Genomic DNA, 26,201 nt, shown 5'->3' with positions numbered 1-26,201 from the left:
TAGATTCCACATATAAGAGATATCATATGGCATTTTTCTTTGACTTATTTCACTTAGCATAATGCTCTTGATGTCCATCCATGTTGTCACAAATGGTAAGATTTCCTTCTTTTTTATGGCTGAATAATATTCAAATGTATATATACCACAGTTTTTTTATCCATTTGTCCATCAATGAATACTTAGGTTGTTTCCATATCTTGGACTAATGTAAAATGCATGGTGTCTTACCATTAAGAATGTTGATGGAATTCGTATGAAGATAGTGTGTGTGTGTGTGTGTGTGTGTGTGTGTGTGTGTGTAATATACAATATTCATAAGTGTTAGCCTGTACTATTCTTTTTGGTACTGTCTTATCCAGTTTAAGTATCCATGTTTTAGTTGCCTCACAAAACAGTTATGAAGTTTCCTTCATTTTCAATACTCTGGAAGAGTTTCTGGAGCACTGGGACTATCTGGTCTTCGAATTTTGGGAGATTGCCCCTTTGAAACCATCTAGACCTGGTGCTTTTAGTGGGTTAGTTATAATTTTCCTTTTTTTCTTTCTATGGAAATTGGTCTGTTTAATCTGTCTATCTCTAATAGGTTCAACTTTGATAAACATTGTTTTCCTATGGAATTATACATTTCATCTAGGTTTCAATTTCATATGCATAGAGCAACAGAAAGAAATACTTTATTATTTTTTAACATACTCCTGTTTCAATAGATATTATCCCTTATACTACTCTAGATTGTATATTTGTAATTTCTATGTTTTTATTAATTAAGTTAGCTAGCATGTTGCCTATTTTGTGATTTTTTCCCAAAAATCTATCATTTTATTAACTAGATCAAACATTTATCTCTCTTTTAACTCATTATTTTCTCACGTCATCTTTGCTTTTCCTTCTTTCGCTTTCTTTTGGTTATTTTGCTGCTCTTTTTCTAGTTTTTTGATGTGGATATTTAATTAATTTATTTTCCTTCCTTCATTTTAATTGATAAAATGTCTAAGACTATGAAATTTTTTCTCTGATCACTGTTTTAAATGTGTGCCACACATTCCTGTATTCAGTGTTTTCATTGTCATTAGTTTAGAAATCCTATAATTTTTCTTTATATTTCCCATGTTACCACAGAGTTGTTGTTTTTTTTTTTTTTTTTTTTTTTTTTTTTTGTGGTACACGGGCCTCTCACTGCCGTGGCCTCTCCCATTGCGGAGCACAGGCTCCGGATGCACAGGCTCAGTGGCCATGGCTCACGGGCCCAGCCGCTCCGCGGCATGCCGGGGCACGAACCCGTGTCCCCTGCATCGGCAGGCGGACTCTCAACCACTGCGCCACCAGGGAAGCCCACCACAGAGTTTTTTAAATAGACTTTTAAAAAATTCCAGGTGGAAAGCCCTGTGTGCTTTCATATTTTGTTTATAATTTGTAGTCTTATTATACTGTAATCAGGTAATGTAGTCTGTAATACTTCTACTTTAAGGAATGAGATAAAGTTTTATTTGTAAGATAATGACAAAGATTTTAAGAGAAGTCCAGACAGCCAAAAGTATTTTTAAAGTATATATATATGTGTATATACAGGCTATACATGATAAAACTTGAGAATAATTTTATTTTTTACCATTAACATGAACTTCTGTTCATCAAAACTACTATTCAGAGAATGAAAAATCAAGTCACAGAATATTATGCATGGTTGCAGCACATGTCTGCAAACATGTTATCTTGCTTATTATATGTAAAGAACACTAAAAATCAATTTAAAAACAAGACAGATAAATCAATAGAAAAAATGGCAAAAGTATGGAATAGGTATTTCTCAAAACAAGATTCCAAATTACTAAAAATTATATGACAAGGTGCTTGATATCATTAAGCATGAGGGAATTAAACCTACATGACTATGGCACATCCTACATGCCAACATTTTTTTTTAATGAAGCATAGTGGATTTGCAATATTGTGCTGTAAATCAGGTGTACTGCATATAATATGGAGGGTATTGCACATTATTTTCATTTATAGGTTATTACAAGATAATTGGGTAAATTCCCTGTGCTATACAGTAAATCTCGTTGCTTATCTATTTTATGTATAGTAGTTTGTATCTGCTAGTCCTATGTTCCTAATTTGTCCCTTCCCTTGTCCCTTTCCCGTTTGTAACCATAAGTTTGTTTTCCATGTCTGTGAGTCAGTTTCTGTTTTTTATATAGAATCATTTGTATTGTTTTTTAGATTTCACATACCGTATAGTATTTGTTTTTCTCTGTCTGACATATCACTAAGCATAATATGGCTGAGTAATATTCCTTTGTATATACATACCACATCTTCTTAGGCTAATAGTCTGTTGGTGGGCACTTGGGTTTCTTCCATGTCTTGGCTACTGTAAATAGTGCTGCAATGAACATTGGGGTGCATGCACCTTTTCAAATTAGAGTCTTCTTTCTTCCCAGATATACACACAGAAATGGAATTGCTAGATAATATGGTAACACTATTTTTAGTTTTTTAAGGAACTTCCATACTGTTTCCCAAAGTGGCTGCACCAATGTACATTTCCGACAACAATGTATGAGTGTTCACTTTTCTCCCCACCTGCTCCATCATTTATTATTTGTAGACTTTCAGATGATGGCCATTCTGACCAGTGTAAGGTGATACCTCATTGTGGTTTTGACTTGCTTTCTCTAATAATTAGTGATGTTGTGCACCTTTTCATGTGTCTGTTACCCATCTGTCTTCTTTGGAAATATGTCTATTTAGGTCTTCTGCTCACTTTTTTCTTGGGGTTTTTGCTTTTGTTTTTGACATTGAGTTGTATGAGCTGTTTGTACATTTTGGAAATTAAGCCCTTGTTGGTCACATCGTTTCCAAACATTTTTTCCCAGTCTGTATGTTGTCTTTTCATTTTGGTTATGGTTTCCTTTGCTGTGCCAAAGCTTGTAAGTTTGATTAGGTCCCATTTACTCATTTTTGCTTTTATTTATTTTGCCTTGGGAGACTGATCTAAGAAAATATTGATACAATTTATGTCATGAAAGTTTTGTCTACATTCTCTTCTAGGAGTTTTATGGTGTCAAGTGTTAGATTTAGGTTATAAACCATTTTGAATTTATTTTTGTATATGGTATGAGGAAATATTCTAATTTCATTGTTCTACATGTGGCTGTCCAGCTTTCTCAACACCACCTGTTGAAGAGACTGTCTTTTCTCCATTGCACATTCTTGCCTCTTTTGTCATAGATTAATTGACTGTAGATGCATGGGTTTATTTCTGAGCTTTCTATTATATTTCATTGATCTATGTGTCTGTTTTTGTGCCAACACCACACTGTTTTGATTGCTATAGCATTGTAGTATAATCTGAAGTCTGGAAGGACTATACCTCCAGCTTCATTCTTTATTCTCTGGGTTGCTTTGACAATTCTGGGTCTTTTCTGGTTCCATATGAATTTCAGTATTATTTGTTCTAGTTCTCCGAAAAATGTCATGGGTATTTTGATAGGGATTGCATTAAATCTGTAGATTGCTCTGTGTAGTATGGTCATTTTAATAATATTAATTCTTCCAATCCAAGAGAACATGATAGTTTTCCATTTCTTTGAGTCATCTTCAGTTTCCTTTATCAATGTTTTATAGTCTTCAGTGTATAGGTTTTTCCTATGTGCCAACTTGAATGGCTCAAAAGAAAAAATGGCAAATTTTAATGAGATTATGAGAAAATTTGAACTGTAATACACAGCTGAAGAGAGTGTAAATTGTTATGGCTATTTTGGAAATCTCTTTGGTAGCATATAGTAAAGCTGAACATATGTAGTGTCCTATGACATAGCACTTCCACCTCTGGGTACATGCTTAAGGAAATTAATATACATGAGTATAATTATCAACAAAAATATGTACAAAATTGTCCATACAACACAATATGTAATATCCTAGATGAAAAATTGCCCAAATGTCCATAATGACTACAATTAATGAATAAATTATTCCCTATTCTTATGATGGAGTATAATGACTGAATAAATACTAGACCCAAGAGCATGGATAAAACACAGAAAAATGATGTTGATTGAAAGAAGCTAAACACAAAAGACTCTACACCATATGATTCCATTTAAATAAATTTAAAATCAGACAAATCTAAACCATGCTGCTGAAGGTGGGGATTGTGGTTACTTTTGCAGAAAAGGGATCAGGATTACTGGAAAGTGGCACAGAGGGCCTTGTAGGGAGTTATATAATATATCAATACTACCATTTTATCTGAGTGGGGTTTACAAAGGTATGTTCACTTTGTGAAATTTTATGGAGCAGTACACTCATAATTTCTATACTTTGCCATATGTTTATTATACCTTAATGAATAAGTGTATGTGAAGAAACTGGGAGATGGAAGAGAATATAGCAGGAAGTACAATGGGGTTATCCACCTGACATTTGATCTTCCAGAGCAGGGAATCTCCCTACTCTACCAAAATTTAAATATGCTATTAAAAATAATTGTGGGGGCTTCCCTGGTGGTGCAGTGGTTGAGAGTCTGCTTGCCAATGCAGGGGACACGGGTTCGTGCCCCGGTCCGGGAAGATCCCACATGCCACGAAGTGGCTAGGCCCGTGAGCCATGGCTGCTGAGCCTGCGCATCCAGAGCCTGTGCTCCGCAATGGGAGAGGCCACAACAATGAGAGGCCTGCGTACCACAAAAATAAGTAAATAAATAAATAAATAAAATTGTGGTTTCAAATCTGTATTGTTTTTGAAATTATTTTTCTTTAACCTTGGAGGAATCTTCCAAGAACCACTATCTCTTCAGTTAAGAAGAGATTCAGTTAGATTCCATATATGTGTGTTAGCATACGGTATTTGTTTTTTCTCTTTCTGACTTACTTCACTCTGTATGACAGACTCTAGGTCCATCAACCTCACTACAAATAACTCAATTTCATTTCTTTTTATGGCTGAGAATATTCCATTGTATATATGTGTCATATCTTCTTTTCCATTCATCTAAGAAATCGTTAACCAAAGATTCACCTCTTTCTTGTTTCCTTTCTGTTTTTTGTTTTGTTTTGGTTTTGGTTTTGCGATACACAGGCCCCTCACTGTTGTGGCCTCTCCTGTTGTGGAGCACAGGCTCAGGACGTGCAGGCTCAGTGGCCACGGCTCACGGGCCTAGCCGCTCCATGGCATGTGGGACCTCCCTAGACTGGGACATGAACCCGTGTCCCCTGCATTGGCAGGCAGACTCTCAACCACTGTGCCACCAGGGAAGCGCTTTCCTCTCCTTTATCTTATGATAATCTAATAAAACGAAGTCTAATAATTTTTTATTTCAATAGCATGCATGGTATAAGATCATCATTGTAAAATCATTTCTGTAGGTTAACTTCCTTTCTGGCTATCCACCTTTTAACCTATCGATTTATTTCATAAGTGAAAAGAAAGATGTTTGCATGTAATGATTTTGAACCATTGTCAGAACTAGCTAATTCTGAATGTTGCAATTTGATATAATTTATTGTATCTGCTTTCATATTTTCTTGTAGAGCTTGATTTATTATCAATGGCCATGTCTTAATAAATTTATGAAGTAGTTATCCTTCATTTATTAATTTACGTAAACCTGGACCTGTTATATCTTGTAAATATAGCTGTATGTTTTCAACCAAACCAGCTATCTATTTACAGTATGATTATAAGTTGTTAAGTAGTCAGGATTTATATGCTAAATTTTGTTGTTTATTTTCTAATGAAAATTCACTTTTGTGAATTCACATTTGTTTTTCTCAAAACGCTCACATTTTAAACTTTCCAGAGTTGATGTATTTGATATTTGTAACAGCAAAATCAATTTTTACACATGACCTAATTTTTCTGTGGTCAAATCATTTTCTATCCGTGGTTCTAGGTCACTGGAGGTGGGGCCAGACATCTCTTTCCACTACTCACTCCAGAGAAATCCCCCTTCTCCCAAGCCCTTTGTTCACTCTTCCCTTAGAGGGAAGACTGATGTGATGGGCCAGATTCCGGAGCACTGTGAGCAGTAACAATGTGCACTGGGACAGGATACCCATGCGTGGAGGACATGTCCATGCCCTCTCTTACAATACTAAGAGGTACGTAAGCTGAGCCACTGCCTACCTACCCATGAAGGCTGGGAGCTGCCACATCACTCTCTCCTACTTTCTTCTCACTGGAGATTTGGGGCTCTGTCATCCTTGCACATTAGGGGTCAGCTGGTGGTAAGAGGTAGAGTTAGAGTCTAGGAGATCCTGCTTCATTCTTGAGCCCAAGCCTGTGCTTCACCCCACCTCCACCAGAAGGCGCTTCACTGAGGGGCTCTGAGAACTGGCCCAGTGAAGGATATTCCAGATTCCTGTGTGTCTGTCTCCTTTAGAGAAAGCCCTGGGAGAGGGCAGAGCGGCTGTGTTGGGTAGGAGGAGGGCATTGTTGTATCACTGAACAAATACTGGCCCCGTACTGTCAGATTCTCACCAGTAACTCCACACCTTCATGTCTCTCACTCTACTGCAGATGGTGAACACACTCACCCAAATGTCAAAACCCACAATTAAATGTCACAGGTACCCATTCAAATAGACATGCCCTTAGGTGTTGCCATGCTTTCAGCAAGAGGTCAGCACTTGGTGTTTGCAGACATGGTGGTGGACACAACTCATGGAATGATAAGGTAAATGTCTGTTGATAGGTTAAAGCCTCCTGAATTCCAGTGGTTCCCCCACACATGCTTTCCATCAGGGGCTCATGTGCCAATGTCAGGTACCATGAAGCCAATGTTCTCATTCTTAAGCTGGTCCCACTGTAACACGTTGTCCTTGTTTAGACCTCATGTTATCTCTCAGCACTTTGGCCTTAACATTTAGACTATCTCACTGGCTTCTGCTATTTCTCAGTTAGAATTGGCTGCTTCTGGTCATCTTCAGTGACTAATCGGACATATGTAACTAATTATTTTCTCTCTTTGCACACAATGCAATTTTTCTCACATTTTACAATTACTTTGAGATAGACAACACATATCACTACTGCTCTTTTAAGAAACCCCTTTCAGCTATCACTAAGGTGTATATTTTTAAATTTCTTCTTTCTTAGAGGTTTCCCAGTGTCACTACCACTTACTAATATATATGCTTTTTCATTGCACAAAAATCTCACACTCCCAGGTCCATGCCAGCTATGAATAGAGTCAAAATGGAATGAGACAAATTTCTGCTGAGTGATCAGTTTCCAAATATGCCTCCACACAAGCAGGTGGAGTCTCTTCTATAGTCTCTATAATCCATCTAAACTGCACTTTCCAAAACTGTCTCTCCAACACTGGAAAATCAATTCTCTGTTCCCATAGACTTTGGTCATGCCCACATTCCTCTACCATCCCAAAATAAATTCACTACTGAGATCACACCCATATCACATGGTGCTATCACTCAAATTGAACCCTAGTGGAAAAATAATGGTTAGACACGAAGTAAACCCTAATGCATGTTTAGGAAAGGGGAATGAAAGTCGTCATGGCAAAGTTAAGATTGATGTGGTAAAGTGGTTTCAGGATGGGAGACGTTTTTTTATTTCAGTTCATCTGAATATTAAATATCTTGGATAAAAGACTCAGAACAGACAATATTAATACTGGATCACGGTGGATTATAACACAACACATTACTTGAGAAACATTAGCAAAATTTGCAACTAATTTTTTAATACTCACCTTGGTGTTTAATGATCATAGTTGACCACATTTATTTGTGCCAAGGGACTAACTTTTTTCATAGCTCCTGAATGTAAGTACCCTATTTAGTAGATTTATTTTTATCTAACAAATTAAAAATACCAGCATGAGAAATTTTGATAACAGACAGGATTAGACAGCATCCCAGTATCCCAGAAAGGGGAATGTGTATTTCATCATGAAATATTTAAAGAATTTTCAAGAGAAAGTTTTAGCAATGACAAATGCAGCCATTTATACTATTCACTATGTGAGAGAGGAGGCCTCCATAACTCTTGTCTATCCTTTTTAAATTTATTTAATTATTTTCAACTGGGGCATTTTTTTGTAGTAGCAAAAGGTTTTTTTATTTTTTTAAATTAAGTATTGTTGATGTACAATATTATATGTTACAGGTGTACAATATAGTGATTCACAATTTGTATAGGTTATATTCCATCTATAGTTATTATAAAATATTTGTTATATTCCCTGTGTTGTATAATATATCCTTGTAACGTATTTTATACATAATAGTTTGTACCTCTTAATCCCCTACCCCTACATTGCTACTCCTCCCTTCCTTCTCTCCACTGGTAACTACTAGTTTGCTCTCTGTATCTGTGAGTTCATTTCTTTTTGTTATATTTTCCAGTTTGTTGTATTTTTTAGATTCCACACATAAGTGATATCAAGTATTTGTCTTTCTCTGACTTATTTCACTTAGCATAATACCCTCCAAGTACATCCATGTTGTTGCAAGTGGCAAAAATTCATTCTTTTTTATGGATGAGTAATATTCCATTGTAAATATATACCACATCTTCCTTGTCCATTCCTCTGTTGATGGACTCTTAGGTTGCTTCCATATCTTGGCAATTGTAAATAATGTTGCTATGAATATTGGGGTGCATATATCTTTCTAAATTACTGTTTTTGTTTTTGTTTTTCAGATATATAGCCAGGAGTGGAATTGCTGGGTCATATGGTGGTTCTATTTTTACTTTTTTGAGAAACCTCCATACTGTTTTCCACAGTGGCTTCACCAACTTACATTCCCACCAATAGCATATGACGGTTCCCTTTTCTCTATATCTTCGCTAACATTTGTTATTTGTGTTCTTTTTGATGATAGCCATTCTGACAGGTGTGAGGTAATATCTCACTGTGGTTTTGATTTCCATTTCCCTGATGATTAGCCTAGAAGACATGGACCAATTTTTAAGACTGAACCAGGAAGAAACAGAAAATATGAACAGACACATTACCAGTAATGAAACTGAATCAGTAATCTAAAAACTCCCAACAAACAAAAGTCCAGGACTAGATGGCTTCACAAGTGAATTCTACCAAACATTTAGTGAAGAGTTAACACCTACCCTTCTCAAACTATTCCAAAAAATTCCTAAGGAAGGAACACTTGCAAACTCAATTTTTTCAGTTCTTTCTTTTTTTTTAATTGGAATATAGTTGACTTACAATGTTGTGTTAGTTTCAGGTATACAGCAAAGTGATTCAGTTATACATACATACTTTTTTTTTCAGATTCTTTTCCCTTACAGGTTATTACAAAATATTGAGTATAGTTCCCTGTGCTATACAGTAGGTGCTTGTTGGTTATCTACTTTATATATAATAGTGTGTATATGTTAATTCCAAACTCCTAATTTATCCCTCCCCACCCCCTTTCCCTTTTGGTAACCATAAGTTTATTTTCTATGTCTGTGGGCCTATTTCTGTTTTAGATATAAATTTATTTGTATCATTTTTCTGGATTACACATATAAGTGATATCATATGAAATTTGTCTTTCTCTGTCTAGCTTACTTCACTTAGTATGATAATCTCTAGGTCCATCCATGTTGCTGCAAATAGCATTATTTCATTCTTTTTTATGGCTGAGTAATATTCCATTGTATAAATATACCATGTCTTCTTTATTAATTCATCTGTTGATGGGCATTTAGGTTGCTTCTGTGTCTTGCTATTGTAAATAGTGCTGCAATGAACATTGGGGTGCATTATCTTTTCGAATTATGTTTTTCTCCAGATATATGCTCAGGAGTGGGATTGCAAGATCATTCTATGAGGACAGCATCACAATGATACCAAATCCAGACAAAGATATCACATACAAAAATGAAAATTATAGGCCACTATCATTGATAAACATAGAGGCAAAAATCCTCAAAAACAACTATTAGCAAACTGAATCAAACAATACATTAAAAGTATCATACACCATCAGGTGGGATTTGTCCCAAGGATATAAGGATTTTTCAATATCTGCAAATCAATCAATGTGATAAACCCCATTAACAAAGTGAAGAATAAAAACCATATGATGATTTCAATAGATGCAGAAAAAGCTGTTGACAAAAATTCAACATCTATTTATGACAAAAAGTCTCAACAAAGTTGACATAGAGGGAACATACCTCAACATAATAAAGGCCATATATGACAAACATGTATGACAAAGGCCATATATGACAAAATCTAACATTATACTTAATGATGAAAAGTTGAAAGCATTTCCTCTAAGATCAGGAACAAGACAAGGATGCCCACTCTTGTCATTTTATTCAACATAGAATTGGAAGTCCTTACCATGGCAATCAGAAAAGAGAAAGAAATAGAAGGAATCCAAACTGGAAAGGAAGGAGTAAAATTGTCTACCCTTTATAGTGCTTCCATTAGGAATTTTCTAAAAACATACTCCTGTCAAAATACTTTGAACTATCAACTACGTGATAAAGTTAAAACTGCTTGGCATGTGACTTTTTAAAAAATGGACTTCATGTGTTAGAGAAGTTTTAATTTCATAGCAAAATTGAGTGGAAAGTACAGAGATTTCCCACTTATTCCCTGACCCCACTCATGCATAGCCTCCCCATTATTAACATCCCACATCAGAATGGTACATTTGTTATACTTGATATATGTACATTGACACATTAGGGTTAACTCTTGGTATAGTACATTCTATGTGTTTTGGCAAATGTATAATGATATGTATCCACCATTATAGTATCACAGTGTAGTTTCACTCCCCTAAAATCGTATGTGCTCCAGCTATCTAACCCTCACTCATTCGTAACCCCTGCCAAACACTGATCTTTTTATTTTCTCCATAGTATTGCCTTTGCCAGAATGTCATATAGTTGGATCATATGGTATATAGCATTTTTAGATTGGCCTCTTTCACTTAGAGAAATGCATTTAAGATTTACCCATGTCTTTTCATGGCTTGTTAGCTCATTTCTTTTTAGCACTGACTATCACTCCATTGTCTGGATGTACCAAAGTTTTCTTTAATCTATTTACCTACTGAAGGATATTTGATTCTTTCCAAGTTTTGGCAAATATGACTAAAGCTATTATGAATATCCGTGTGCAGATTTTTGTGTGGACATAAGTTTTCAACTCTTTGGGGTAAAAGTAAGGAACATGATTGATGGATCAGAGTAGGTCTTGTTTTGTAAGAAACTGCCAAACTCTCTTCCAAAGTGGTTGTACAATTGTGTATTCCCACAAGCAATGAATGAGAGTTCCTGCTGCTCCACATCTTTGCCAGTATTTAGCGTTCTCAGCGGTCAGGATTTTGGTCATTCTAATAAGTATGTATTGGTATCTCACTGATATTTTCTTTTTTTTTTTCACTGATATTTTCATTTGCATTTCCCTGATAACGTCTGACTGAGCATCTTTTCATAGGCTTACTTGCCATCTGAATATCTTACTGGGTTAGGTATTTGTTAAACTTTTTGGTCCATTTTCTAACTGGGTTGTTTGATTTCTTACTGTTGAGTTTTAAGAGTTCTTTGGCTTGGACCATCAAGATGGCAGAAGAGTAAGACGTGGAGATCACCTTCGTCTCCACAAATACATCAAATATACATCTACATGTGGAACAACTCCTACAGAATACCTACTGAACGCTGGCAGAAGACCTCACACTTCCCAAAAGGCAAGAAACTACCTACATACCTCAGAAGGGCAAAAGAAAAAGCAGACCAAAAAATAGGCATGGGACCTGCACCTCGGGGAGGGAGCTGTGAAGGAGGAAAAGTTTCCACACACTAAGAAGCCCCTTCACTGGTGGAGACAGGGGCGGGTGGGGGGGCGAAGCTTCAGAGCCACAGAGGAGAGCGCAGGAACAGAGGTGCAGAGGGCAAAGCGCAGAGATTCCTGCACAGAGAATCTATGCTGACCAGCACTCACCAGCTGAGATGCTTGTCTGCTCACTCACTGGGGCATGCGAGGGCTGGGAGCAGAGGCTCAGGCTTCGGAGATCACAACCCAGGGAGAGGACTTGGGTTGCCTGAGTGAACACAGCCTGAAGGGGGCTAGTGCACCACAACTAGCCAGGAGGGGGTCCAGGAAAACGTCTGGAACTACCTAAGAGGCAAGAGACCATTGTCTCAGGGTTCGCGAGGAGAGGGGATTCAGAGCACCACCAAAATGAGCTCCAGAGACAGGCGCGAGCCACGGCTATCACCACAGGCACCTGAGACAGGCATGAAATGCTAAGGCTGCTGCTGCAGCCACCAAGAATCCTGTGTGCAAGCACAGGTCACTCTCCACACCTCCCCTCTCGGGAGCCTGTGCAGCCTGCCACTGCCAGAGTCCCCTGATCCATGGACAACTTCCCTGGGAGAACACACAGCCCACCTCAGGCTGTTGCAACATCATGTCAGCCCCTGCCACCACAGGCTCACCCCGCATTCCATACGCCACCCGCCCCCCCCCCCGCCTGAGTGAGTCAGAACCCCCTAATCAGCTGCTACTTTAACCCCATTATGTCTGGGCAGGGAACAGAAGCCCTCGGGTGACCTACAGGCAGATGAAGGGCCATAACCAAAGCTAAATCCAAGGAGCTGTGTGAACAAAGTAGAGAAAGGGAAATTTCTCCAGCAGCCTCAGAAGCAGTGGATTAAGTATCCACAGTCAACTTGATGAACCCTGAATCTGTGGAATACCTGAATAGAAAAACAATCATCCCAAAATTGAGGCGGTGGACATTGGGAACAACTGTAGATTTGGGGTTGGCTTTCTGCATCTAATTTTTTCTCATTTTATGTTTACCTTAGTTTAGTATTTAGAACTTATTATCATTGGTAGCTTTGTTTATTGATTTGGTTCCTCTCTTCCTTTTTTTATTTTTGTGAGTGTGTATGTGTATGCTTCTTTGTGTGATTTGGTCTGCATAGCATTGCTTTTACTGGGGTTTTGTCTCTCCGTATTTTTTCTTTCTTTTTAGTATAGATTTCAGTGCTTGTTATCCCTGGTGGATTTGTGTTTTGGATTCATTGCCCTCTTATTTCTTTTGTTCTATCTTTCTTTCTCTTAATTTTAATTACTTTATTTTATTTTATTTTATTTTTTTTTTTTTTTTGCGGTACGCAGGCCTCTCACTGTTGTGGCCTCTCCCATTGCGGAGCACAGGCTCCGGACGCGCAGGCCCAGCGGCCATGGCCCACAGGCCCAGCTGCTCCGCGGCATGTGGGACCCTCCCAGACCGGGATACAAACCCGCGTCCCCCGCATCGGCAGGTGAACTCTCAACCACTGCGCCACCAGGGAAGCCCTACTTTATTATTTTTAATAATATTTTTTTATTTTAATACCTTTATTTTATTTTATTTATTTATTTTCTTCTCCCTTTTATTCTGAGCCGTGTGGCTCACAGGGTCTTGGTATTCCAGCCGGGTGTGCCTCTGAAGTGGGAGAGCCAATTTCAGGACATTGGTCTACCAGAGACTTCCCAGCCCCACCTAATATCAAATGGCAAAACCTCTCCGAGAGATCTCGATCTCAACTCTAAGACCCACCTCCACTCAATAACCAGAAAGCTACATTACTGGACAACCTATGCCAAAAACTAGCAAGACAGGAACACAACCCCACCCATTAGCAGAGAGGCTGCTAAAATCATAACAAGTTCACAGAAACCCTAAAACACAACACCTGACAAGGTCCTGCACACCAGAAAGACAATATACAGCCTCATCCACCAGAAGACCAGCACCAGTCCCCTCCACCAGGAAGCTTACACAACCCACTGAACCAAACTTACCCACTGGGGTCAGGAACCAAAAACAACGGGAACTACAAACCTGCAGCCTGCAAAAAGTAGACCCCAAACACAGTAAGTTAAGCAAAATGAGAAGACAGGGAAATACACAGCACATGAAGGAGCAAGGTGAAAAACGACCAGACCAAATAAATGAAGAGGAAATAGGCAATCTACCAGAAAAAGAATTCAGAGTAATGATAGTAAAGATCATACAAAATGTTGGAAATAGAATGAAGAAAATGCAAGAAACGTTTAACAAGGACCTAGGACTAAAGAGCAAACAAACAATGATGAACAACACAATAAATGAAGTGAAAAATTCTCTAGAAGTAATCAATAGCAGAATAACTGAGGCAGAAGAACAGATGAGTGACCTGGAAGATAAAAGATTGGAAATAACTACCACAGAGCACAATAAAGAAAACAGAATGAAAAGAATTCAGGACACACTCAGACACTTCTAGGACACCATTAAATGCACCAACATTCGAATTATAGGGGTCCCAGAAGTAGAAGAGAAAAAGAGAGATACTGATAAAATATTTGAAGAGATAATATTTGAAAACTTCCCTAATATGGGAAATGAAATACTCAGTCAAGTTCAGGAAGCACAGAGAGTATCAAACAGGATAAATCCAAGGAGAAACACGCCAAAACACATACTAATCAAACTATTAAAAATTAAATACAAAGAAAACAACATAAAGAACAGCAAGGGAAAAACAACAAATAACATACAAGGGAATCCCCATAAGGTTAACAACTGATCTTTCAGCAGAAACTCTGCAAGCCACAAGGGAGTGGAAAGAAATATTTAAAGTGAGGAAAGGGAAAAACCTACAACAAAGATTACTCTACCCAGCAAGGATCTCATTCAGATTCAACGGAGAAATCAAAACCTTTAGAGACAGTCAAAGCTAAGAGAATTCAGCACCACCAAACCAGCTTTAAAAGACATGTTAAACAAAGTTTTCAAGGCAGGTAACACAAGTGAAGGGTAAGGCCTACAATAACAAACCCAAAACAATTAAGAAAATGGTAACAGAAACATACATACCAATAACTACCTTAAATGTAAATGGATTAAATGCTCCCACCAAAAGACATACACTGGCCAAATGGATACAAAAACAAGACCCGTATATATGCTGTCTAGAAGAGACCCACTTCAGACCTAGAGACACATACAGACTGAAATTGAGGGGATGGAAAAAGATATTCTATGCAAATGGAAACCAAAAGAAAGCTGGAGTTGCAATTCTCATAACAGAAAAAATAGACTTTAAAATAAAGACTATTAGAAGAGAAAAAGAAGGACACTACATAATGATCAACTGATCGATCCAAGAAGAAGATATAACAATTGTAAATATTTATGCACCTCACATAGGAGCACCTCAATACATAAGGCAAATACTAACAGCTATAAAAGGGGAAATCGGCAGTAACACATTCATACCGGGGGACTTTAACACCCCACTTTCACCAATGGTCAGATCCAAACTGAAAATAAATAAGGAAACACAAACTTTAAATGATACATTAAACAAGATGGACTTAATTGATATTTATAGGACATTCCATCCAAAAACAACAGAATACACATTTTTCTCAACTGCTCATGGAATATTCTCCAGGATAGATCATACCTTGGATCAAAAATCAAGCCTTGGGAAATTTAAGAAAATTAAAATTGTATCAAGTATCTTTTCCGACCACAATGCTATGAGACTAGATATCATTTACAGGTAAAGATCTGTAAAAAATACAAACACATGGAGGCTAAACAATACACTACTTAAAAACGAAGTGATCACTGAAGAAATCAAAGAGGAAATCAAACAATACCTAGAAACAAATGACAATGGAGATAAAATCGCCCAAAACCTATGGGATGCAGCAAAAGCAGTTCTAAGAGGGAAGTTTATAGCAATACATTCGTACCTTAAGAAACAGGAAACATCTCAAATAAACAACCTAACTTTGCACCTAAAGCAATTAGAGAAAGTAGAACAAAAAAACCCCAAAGTTAGCAGAAGGAAGGAAATCATAAAGATCAGATCAGAAATAAATGAAAAAGAAATTAAGGAAATGATAGCAAAGATCAATAAAACTAAAAGCTGGTTCTTTGAAAAGACAAACAAAATTGATAAACCATTAGCCAGACTCATTAAGAAAAAAAGGGAGAAGACTCAAATCAATAGAATTAGAAATGAAAAAGGAGAAGTAACAACTGACACTGCACAAATGCAAAAGATCATGAGAGATTGCTACAAGCAACTCTATGCCAATAAAATGAACAACCTGGAAGAAATGGACAAATTCTTAGAAATACACAACCTGCCAAGAGTGAATCAGGAAGAATAGGAAACATGAACAAACAAATCACAAGCACTGAAATTGAAACTGTGATTAAAAATCTTCCAACAAACAAAAGCCCAGGACCAGATGGCTTCACAGGCGAATTTTATCAAACATTTAGAGGAGAGCTAACATCTATCCTTCTCAAACTCTTCCAAAATATAGCAGAGGGAGGAACACTCCCAAACTCATTCTATGAGGCCACCATCACCCTGATACCAAAACCAGACAAGATGTCACAAAGAAAGGCAACTACAGGCCAATATCACTGATGAACATAGATGCAAATATCCTCAACAAAATACTAGCAAACAGAATCCAACAGCACATTAAAAGGATCATACACCATGATCAAGTGGAGTTTATTCCAGGAATGCAAGGATTCTTCAATATATGCAAATCAATCAACGTGATACACCATATTAACAAATTGAAGGAGCAAAACCATATGATCATCTCAATAGATGCACAGAAAGCTTTCAACAAAATTCAACGCCCATTTATGATAAAAACCCTCCAGAATGTAGGTATAGAGGGAACATTCCTCAACATAATAAAGGCCATATATGACAAACCCACAGCCAACATTGTCCTCAATGGTGAAAAACTGAAAGCATTTCCACTAAGATCAGGAATAAGACAAGGTAGCCAACTCTCACCACTCTTATTCAACATAGTTTTTGAAGTTTTAGCCACAGCAATCAGAGAAGAAAAGGAAATAAATGGAATCCAAATCAGAAAAGAAGAAGTAAAGCTGTCACTGTTTGCTGATGACATGATACTATACATAGAGAATCCTAAAGATGCTACCAGAAAACTACTAGAGCTAATCAATGAATTTGGTAAAGTATCAGGATGCAAAATTAATGCACAGATATCTCTGGCATTCCTATACACTAACTTTGAAAAATCTGAGAGTGAAATTAAGAAATCACTCCCATTTACCATTGCAACAAGAAGAATAAAATATCTAGGAATAAACCTACCTAAGGAGAAAAAAGACCTGTATGCAGAAAATTATAAGACACCGATGAAAGAAATTAAAAATGATACAAATAGATGGAGACATATACCATGTTCTTGGATTGGAAGAATCAACATTGTGAAAATGACTCTACTACACAAAGCAATCTACAGGTTCAATGCAATCCCTATCAAACTACCACAGGCATTTTTCACAGAAATAGAACAAAAATTTCACAATTTGTATGGAAACACAAAAGACCCCGAGTAGCCAAAGCAATCTTGAAAACGAAAAATGGAGCTGGAGGAATCAGCCTACCTGACTTCAGACTATACTACAAAGCTACAGTAATCAAGAGAGTATGGTACTGGCACAAAAACAAAAATATAGATCAATGGAACAGGATAGAAAGGCCAGAGATAAACTCAGGCACATGTAGTCAACTTATCTTTGATAAAGGAGGCAGGAATGTACAATGGAAAAAGGACAGCCCCTTCAATAAGTGGTGCTGGGAAAACTGGACAGGTACATGTAAAACTATGAGATTAAAACACTCCCTAACACCATACTCAAAAATAAGCTCAAAATGGATTAAAGACCTAAATGTAAGGCCAGAAACTATCAAACTCTTAGAGGAAAACATAGGCAGAGGGCTTCCCTGGTGGCGCAGTGGTTGAGAGTCCACCTGCCGATGCAGGGGATATGGGTTCGTGCCCCAGTCTGGGAAGATCCCACATGCCGCAGAGCGGCTAGGCCCGTGAGCCATGGCCACTGAGCCTGCACGTCCGGAGCCTGTGCTCCCCATTGGGAGAGGCCACAACAGTGAGAGACCCACGTACTGCAAAAAAAAAAAAAAAAAAAAGGCAGAAAACTCTATGACATAAATCACAGCAAGATCCTTTTTGACCCACCTCCTGGAGCAATGGAAATAAAAACAAAAATAAACAAATGGGACCTAATGAAACTGAAAAGCTTTTGCACAGCAAAGGAAACCATAAACAAGACCAAAAGACAACCCTCAGAATGGGAGAAAGTATTTGCAAATGAAGCAACTGACGAAGGATTAATCTCCAAAATATACAAGCAGCTCAATACCAAAAAGCAAACATCCCAATCCAAAAATGTGCAGAAGACCTAAATAGACATTTCTCCAAAGAAGATATACAGATTGCCAACAAACACATGAAAGAATGCTCAACGTCATTAATCATTAGATAAATGCAAATCAAAACTACAATGAGATGTTATCTCACACCAGTCAGAATGGCCATCATCAAAAAATCTACAAACAATAAATGCTGGAGAGGGTGTGGAGCAAAGGGAACACTCTTGCACTGCTGGTGGGAATGTGAATTTGTACAGCCACTATGGAGACCAGTATGGAGGTTCCTTAAAGAACTACAAATAGAACTACAATATGACCCAGCAATCCTGCTCCTGGGCATATACCCTGAGAAAACCATAATTCAAAAGAGTCATGTACCAAAATGTTCATTGCAGCTCTATTTACAATAGCCCAGAGATGGAAACAACCTAAGTGCCCATCATCGGATGAATGGATAAAGATGATGTGGCACATATATACAATGGAATATTACTCAGCCATAAAAAGAAACGAAAATGAGTTATTTGTAGTGAGGTGGATGGACCTAGAGTCTGTCATACAGAGTGAAGTAAGTCAGAAAGAGAAAGACAAATACCGTATGCTAACACATATATATGGAATCTAAGAAAAAAAATGTCATGAAGAACCTAGGGGTAAGATGGGAATAAAGACACAGACCTACTAGAGAATGGACTTGAAGATATGGGGAGGGGGAATGGTAAGCTGTGACAAAGTGGTAGTGTGGCATGGACATATATACACTACCAAACGTAAAATAGATAGCTAGTGGGAAGCAGCCGCCTAGCACAGGGAGATCAGCTCGGTGCTCTGTGACCACCTAGAAGGGTGGGATAGGGAGGGTGGGAGGGAGGGAGACGCAAGAGGGAAGAGATATGGGAACATATGTATATGTATAACTGATTCAGTTTGTTATAAAGCAGAAAGTAACACACCATTGTAAAGCAATTATACTCCAATAAAGGTGTTAAAAATAAATAAATAAATGTAATTTCTACCTGTGCTCTCAGGAATTGCAATAAAAAGACACAAAGTATGTATCTTTTCCACACTGTTCATCCTGTAAATTCAATATGTAGAGCATTAGTTTTCATAAGTTAGATTTGTATTTGAAAATAGTTGTTTCTATTTGAAGCACAATTTCTGTTAGACATGTTTGTCATTTCTAAAGGGTTTTGATGCCAAGATTTTTTTTTCACTTAATAGTAGATAAGATCTTGGCTCACTCAATCTCCATCCCGTCCTCTTTCTAGTGTATATTGCTACAGATTCTGTTGCAGCCAGGTTTCTGAATACAAATTGTTTTTTTCCAATTAAATGCATTCACACTATATTTAGAAGGCAGAAGTTGGGTGGAGGCCATTTTATTGTAGCTTTTTGTTGTCATCTGCTCAAAAGTAATGTTGTGAATATTTTAGTGTCCAATCTCTAGCTTTGTGGGGTCAAGAAGTTAGCTTCACTGCCAGGGGACAGATTCTGGATGTAGTTTCTAGAGATTCATACAAGAGTACATTCCTCCAGCTTTTCCAATAATTTTGATGACTTCTAATTGCCATGGTAAATCCCCTTCTGCACAACTGGCTGGAAAAACAAAATTTTGATGTCAGCTGGCTGCTTCTTGCTGCCTTTGGCAAAGTCCTGAAAGAAAGATGAACTCATAAAAAGTGGTTATTGTTATAAAGAGGCAGCCTTAGCAAGAGACAAGTCTGTGGCCCTAAACTTTTCTTGAGTACCACCTATAAGGTCTTCCCTGTAAAAAAGTGGGCATCAACCCATTGGCAAAATTCAGACAGTCTTCCCAGCCAAGTCTATCATTTTCAAATAGCCTCAAGTTATCCTCCAACAAGAGGAGGGAGTAAAAATAGGTAAAGCACAAAAATGATGAAATAAAAATTAGAATTTTTCAGCACTAAAATACATGACTAGAAGAAGCACTTACAGAAGGGTGGAGTGTGGATCTCCAAAAACCTGCTCCTCTATAAAAGCAATGAGATTGTGCCAAACCTTGTCACAATCAACTTTCCCATAATTCTGGAAATTAGCCAAAGGCATGCAAAAATCTGAGGAGTGACCATGCAAGTAACACAGTCAAATCTCATTAAGAGCAGATTAGAATATGAATTTGATAGAAGTCTTCTGGAAGAACCATCAGCAAACATCAAACTTAATTGTAAAAGAGTGAATTCTTTTCCCTTAAAGTCAGGAACAAGACAAGCATGCTCATTCTTGCCACTTCTACTCAAAACTGTAATAGAGGTTCTAGCCAGGGCAAGCAAGCAAGAAAATAAAGTAAAATGTATCCAGATTGGAAAGGAAGAGGCAGAACTCTTCACAGATGACATGGTCTTGTATATAGAAAATGTTAAGGAATCCACATACAAAAAAAAATAATAAACTGTTCCGATTAATAAAAGGATTCCGAAAGGCTGTAGGACAAGACAAGAACTAGTTGTGTTTCTATACAGTAACAATGAACAATCCCAAAATGAAATGAATTGCAAAACACCATTTAAAGCAGCATAAAAATAATATAATGCTTTGGATTAAATTTAACAAAATAAATGCAAGGTATACACTTAAAACTACAAATGGGGCTGACTGTGAAAGAGATTACTTGCTGTCCTTCTATCAATTTTCTTCATTTTCTGTAAGAGTAGAAATTTTAGCTGGGCACATGGTCATATGATGAAAATTCATCTTTCTCATCTTTATTTGCAGCTAGATGTGGCCATGTGACTAAGTTCTGTCCAATGGGTCATGAATAATAGTGTTGTAAACAACCTCTAGATCATGCCATTAGAGCAAATGGTTTAGCCTCCCCTTTTTCTCCCTTCCTTCTTTTCTGCTAGCTGAAATAAGCATCTTATTATTTTGAAGATGCAAAGGCATCTTCAACCATACAGAGGAGGGCAACACCCTAAGTATGGTTCTTTTTTCATTATTATTTCTATCTATTCTTAATCTCTGTTTGGTAAGCCATAGTTGTCATACTTTACTTCTTTAGACATGGTTTCTTTTAGCTTTTTGAACAAATTTTAAATATCTGACTTAAAGTCTTTGGCTACTAAGGACATTATCTGGACCACCTCAGGGACAGTTTCTTTTAGGGCTGCTTCTTTTGGGGTATATGAGCCATGCTTTCTTGCTCTTTGCATGTCTCATAATGTTTGGTTGAAAACTGGACATTGTATACAGTATGTTATAGTAACTCTGGAATTAGAAAACTCCTGCACCTCTAGTTTGTTGTTATTGTTGTTGCTGCTGCTCCTTATTTGTTTAGCAACATTCCTAGGTTGACTATATGGATTCTGTATTCCCTACAGCATTGAGCATTGAGCTCTTTCCTCATATTTTTTAAAAATTGTGTTGCTTTTATTTATAAGCTTGGCTTCCTTGGAGCCATCTCTAGTCAGTATAGTTAGTGGTCAGCCAGTAATAACCAGTCAGAATATTTTTTTAAATGTCCTGAACTAGCAGGTCTTCCATGCATTTATCAAAGAGATCTGTGTGTGAAAGTACACCTTGAAAGTTCAGGCAGTTTACAAGTCAGCATTAGCTTTCACTTCCTGCTTGTGCAGAGCCTCCAGGTCAGCCAGAGTTGAGTTGGTGGGTCTGTCTCAGCCCTTTCTTGGGCATGCACAAAACTGCACATATGAGCAGCTTCCTAGATTCCAAAAATACATTGGCTCTTCACCAAGTACCCTGCAGATGTGTAATTCTTTGGGTCTAAATTTTAAATTTTGAGCCGCAGCTGGATTATAAATTTTCAGACCCCAAAATTTGTTTGCCCCAACTGAAATCACAGGCTTATGCATCTGTGGTATTACCAATTCCATGTATTTGCTCTTGTTTTCAGCATGAGTATAGGTTTCTTTCTGCAAAACTGGGCTCTGAATATGATCAAATAGAAACAACACCATGGGTATGAAAGTTTTCCAGGGAACTAACAATCTGCTCAAAATACTGACTGTGCTCTGGGGAAGGGGCTTTTCACGGACCTCTAAAAGAGGTCATTCCTTCTTATTCCCTGCAAGGCTGCCGAATTTTCATGGCTACCACACCACTTAGTTGGGGATGGGGGTGTGTGAAGCCCCGAGTTAAAGTGCCACAGGCAGGCACTGATGTTGTTATAGCTTTTCAGTACTTTTTCTTGATTAATTGCTTTTCAGCTTATTCTATGCCTTTGGTTAATTTGCAGAGTTCTGAAATTGTCGGTTTTAACAGTTTTGTCAGTTACTTGTATTACTTTTGTGGTGGAGTGGGTTCACTGAGGTCCTCATTCCACCATTTCAGAAGCCAATTCTCAACACACTGAGGATGGAAGAGCCACCAGATGGAAGGAGCTTAGGTCCCCAACATCGTCAAGCTACTATACCGGCCCTTGACTTAAAAGATTATTTGAAAGAGAAATGTCTTTTTTTAAGCTAATGTATTTTAACTCCCTTATTAAATAGACTAGCCTGTGTCCTAACTAAACTATGTCCTATAAATAGTGCATGCACTGCAGCATCACTGACAAGCAAACTCTATAGAAATTTTGGTCTTTGTTTTCAGTTTAATGAATTTTCCATCAAACATCTTTTCCAAACAGCAAATCATATTTTTTCCTATATTTGTTTCCTAATAGCATATTAGGTTGTATTATTTTGGCACAGACATCCTTTGCATTGTAAGGATGTAGGGAAATTCTTTACTGGCCCTAAAATTATGATTCTAGAGCTTGTGCTCTTATCTGTTATAAAATCTTGTGGCTAAGATTTATTGAGTATATACTTTGTGTCAGGCACTATGCTAAGTCCTTTATATGTACTGTAGTCTCATTCATGACAGAAACCTTATCAGGTAGGTTACTCTAATTATCTCCATTTAACAGATGAGAAAGAAAACTGCTGCTTAGAGAGATCACTGCTAGGGGTGTCTCTATAATATGAACCCTATGATGACTCTAGGGACAGATTTTCTTTGAATCTCATTTCCAGGAACACTGGTACTTGCCTTGAGAAAATGGTTTGTTTTTATCCAATAGTAACTGTAGTTTATGCAAGTGATCCTGTAGAACTCTTTTCATGGGCTGCTAAACTTGTGGAGAAAAATATATAAAGTGATTCAAATAGAGGTTAAAGCCTTTTTCCAGCTGATGTGCATCACCTTAAGACCAGATAACTCTGAACTGAAACAGAACTAGAAGGTTTATAGGGAAAGGAGGAGAGAGATACATTACTAGTATTTCCCAGGTTTCAGTTTTTAACTGCTACAAATGTGTAGTTGGAATGGTTGGGAATTTGTTCTACTTTTTCACAGCTCTTGCTCATATCTTTAGTGCAATCTCATTCCAGTAGGTGTCAGAACAGTTTTTCAAGGGTTATTTTTGTATTTGTTGTTGTCATTTGTTGTTATTTTAGTAGTGGGGAGATGTAACAAAAAAGGTGAGGTAGGTTAAAAAAAAAGAAAAAAAGGTAAAGAAAGCAAAGGTTGAAGCAAGGAAAACTGGAGTCTATTGTACAGTTGTCCCTTGGTATCTGCTGGGGATTGGTTTCAGGACCTGCCTTGAATACCAAAATTCAAAGATGCTCAAGTCCCAGAGTCAGTCCGTATCCACGGTTCCATGTGCACGGATTCAACCAACTGCAGATCATGTAGTACCGTTGTATTTATTGAAAATAATACTGAGTATAAGTGGACCCACGCAATTCAAACCCACATTGTTCAAGGGTCAACTGTAATTATTTTTCAGTTTCTCCTCTTAGACAATATGAACTTCTTTCATCACTAGCCAAATCTTTTCAGAGATAAAATTACAAGGATGTACAAGGTTCAGGAATTGAGTCAAGAAGGCCCTCATCGTGGGTTAGAGGAGCAGTTTGTTCTTTCATCTTCTGTTCCTTAATTATAGCTTGGATCATCTATTTGGACAGTGATGCTGGTTCTGACAAGGCATGTGCTATAGATTGAATGTCTGTGTACATCCCTCCCAAATCCATATGCTGAATCCTAACCCCTAATATGATGGTATTTGGAGTTGAGGCTTTTGGGGGTGACTAGGTCATGAAGGTAGAGCCCTCCTGAATGGGATTAGGGCCCTTATAAAAGAGACTCCAGGGACCTCTCTAACCTCTTCCATCAGGTAAAGATACAACAAGAAGACCATCTATGAATGAGGAAGCGAGGCTTCAACAGACACAGAATCTGCTGGCACTTTGATCTTAGACTTCCCAGCCTCAACAATTGTGAGAAATAAATGTTGTTGTTTAAGCCACCTGGTCTATCATATTTCATTATAGCAGCCCAAACAACTAAGACACCATGATTGAATGCATTTTCACTGAAGATATTTGTGTCTATATTAATGTGTTATTAGTATTTGCTTTGCTTTTCCTGAAAGGTCTTTGTCTGGTTTTGGTATCAGGGGAATAATACTGGCCCCATACAAAGAGTTTGAAAGTATTACCTCTTCTTCTATTTTTTGGAAAAATTTGTAAAGTTTGTTATTAATATTTGTTCTTTCAATATTTGGTAGGTTTACCAGTAAAGTCATTTCAGCACCATTCACTGTGGAAAGTTTTTAAATTATTAATTCAATCTCTTATTATAGGTATATTCTTATTTTCTATTTCCTCTTGAATTATTTTCAGTATTTTGACTTTTTCTAAAATGTTCCTATTTTATCTAAGTTGTCTTTCTAATTTGTTTTCATACATTGTTCATTATATTCACATATAATACTTTTTAATTTCTGTAAGGTCGGTAGTAATGTCCCATCTTTCACTGATTTCATAATTTGAGTTGTCTCTCTCTGTTTGGTCAGACTAGCTAAAAGCTTGTCAATTTTGTTGATTTCTTTCAAAGAACAAGCTTGATTTCACTGATTTTCTCTATTGCTTTTTCTATTCTCTATTCCATCTATTTCCATTAGAGTCATTATTATTTCATTCCAGCAGCTTGCTTCAGATTTAGTTTGCTCTTCTTTTTCTAGGTCCTTAAGGTGAAAATTAGGTTAATTATTTGAGACATTTTTTCTTTCTTAATATATGTATTTATATGTCAATAGACACGTAGGTTGCTTCCATGACCTGGCTATTGTAAATAGAGCTGCAATGAACACTGGAGTACATGTCTCTTTTTGAATTATAGTTTTCTTTGGAAATATGCCTAGTAGTGGAATTGCTGGGTCATATGGTAGATCTATTTTCACTTTTTTAAGGAGTCTCCATACTGTTCTCTATAGTGGCTATATCAATTTACATTCCCACCAACAGTGCAAGAGGGTTCCCTTTTCTCCACACCCTCTTCAGCATTTATTTTTTGTAGATTTTCTGATAATGGCCATTCTGACTGGTGTGAGGAGATACCTCATTGTAGTTTTGATTTGCATTTCTCTAATAATTGGTGATGTTGAGCATCTTTTCATGTGTTTGTTGGCCATCTATATGTCTTATTTGGAGAACTTTCCATTTAGGTCTTCCGTCCATTTTCTGAATGGGTTGTTTGCTTTTTGATATTGAGCTGCATGAGCTGCTTGTGTATTTTGGAGATTAATCCTTTGTCAGTTACTTCATTTGCAACTATTTTCTCCCATTCTGAGGGTTGTCTTTTCGTCTTGTTTATGGTTTCCTTTGTTGTGCAGAAGTTTTAAAGTTTAATTAAGTCCCATTTGTTGACTTTTGTTTTTATTCTCATTATTCTAGGAGTTGGGTCAAAAAAGATCTTGCTGCAATTTATGTCAAAGAGTGTTCTACCTATATTTTCCTCTAAGAGTTTTATAGTGTCTGGCCTTACATTTATGTCTTTAATCCATTTTGAGTTTATTTTTGTGTATGGTGTGAGGGAGTGTTCTAATTTCTTTTCCTTCTTTTACATGTAGCTGTCCAGTTTTCCCAGCACCACTTATTGAAGAGACTGACTTTGCTCCATTGTATATTCTGGCCTCCTTTGTCATAGATTAGTTGACCATA

The sequence above is a fragment of the Tursiops truncatus genome, chromosome X, assembly GCF_011762595.2.
Source record: "Tursiops truncatus isolate mTurTru1 chromosome X, mTurTru1.mat.Y, whole genome shotgun sequence".
Classification (NCBI taxonomy): Eukaryota; Metazoa; Chordata; class Mammalia; order Artiodactyla; family Delphinidae; genus Tursiops; species Tursiops truncatus.
The sequence above is the reverse complement of the archived record's forward strand: the minus strand, read 5'-3'. Positions refer to the sequence as shown.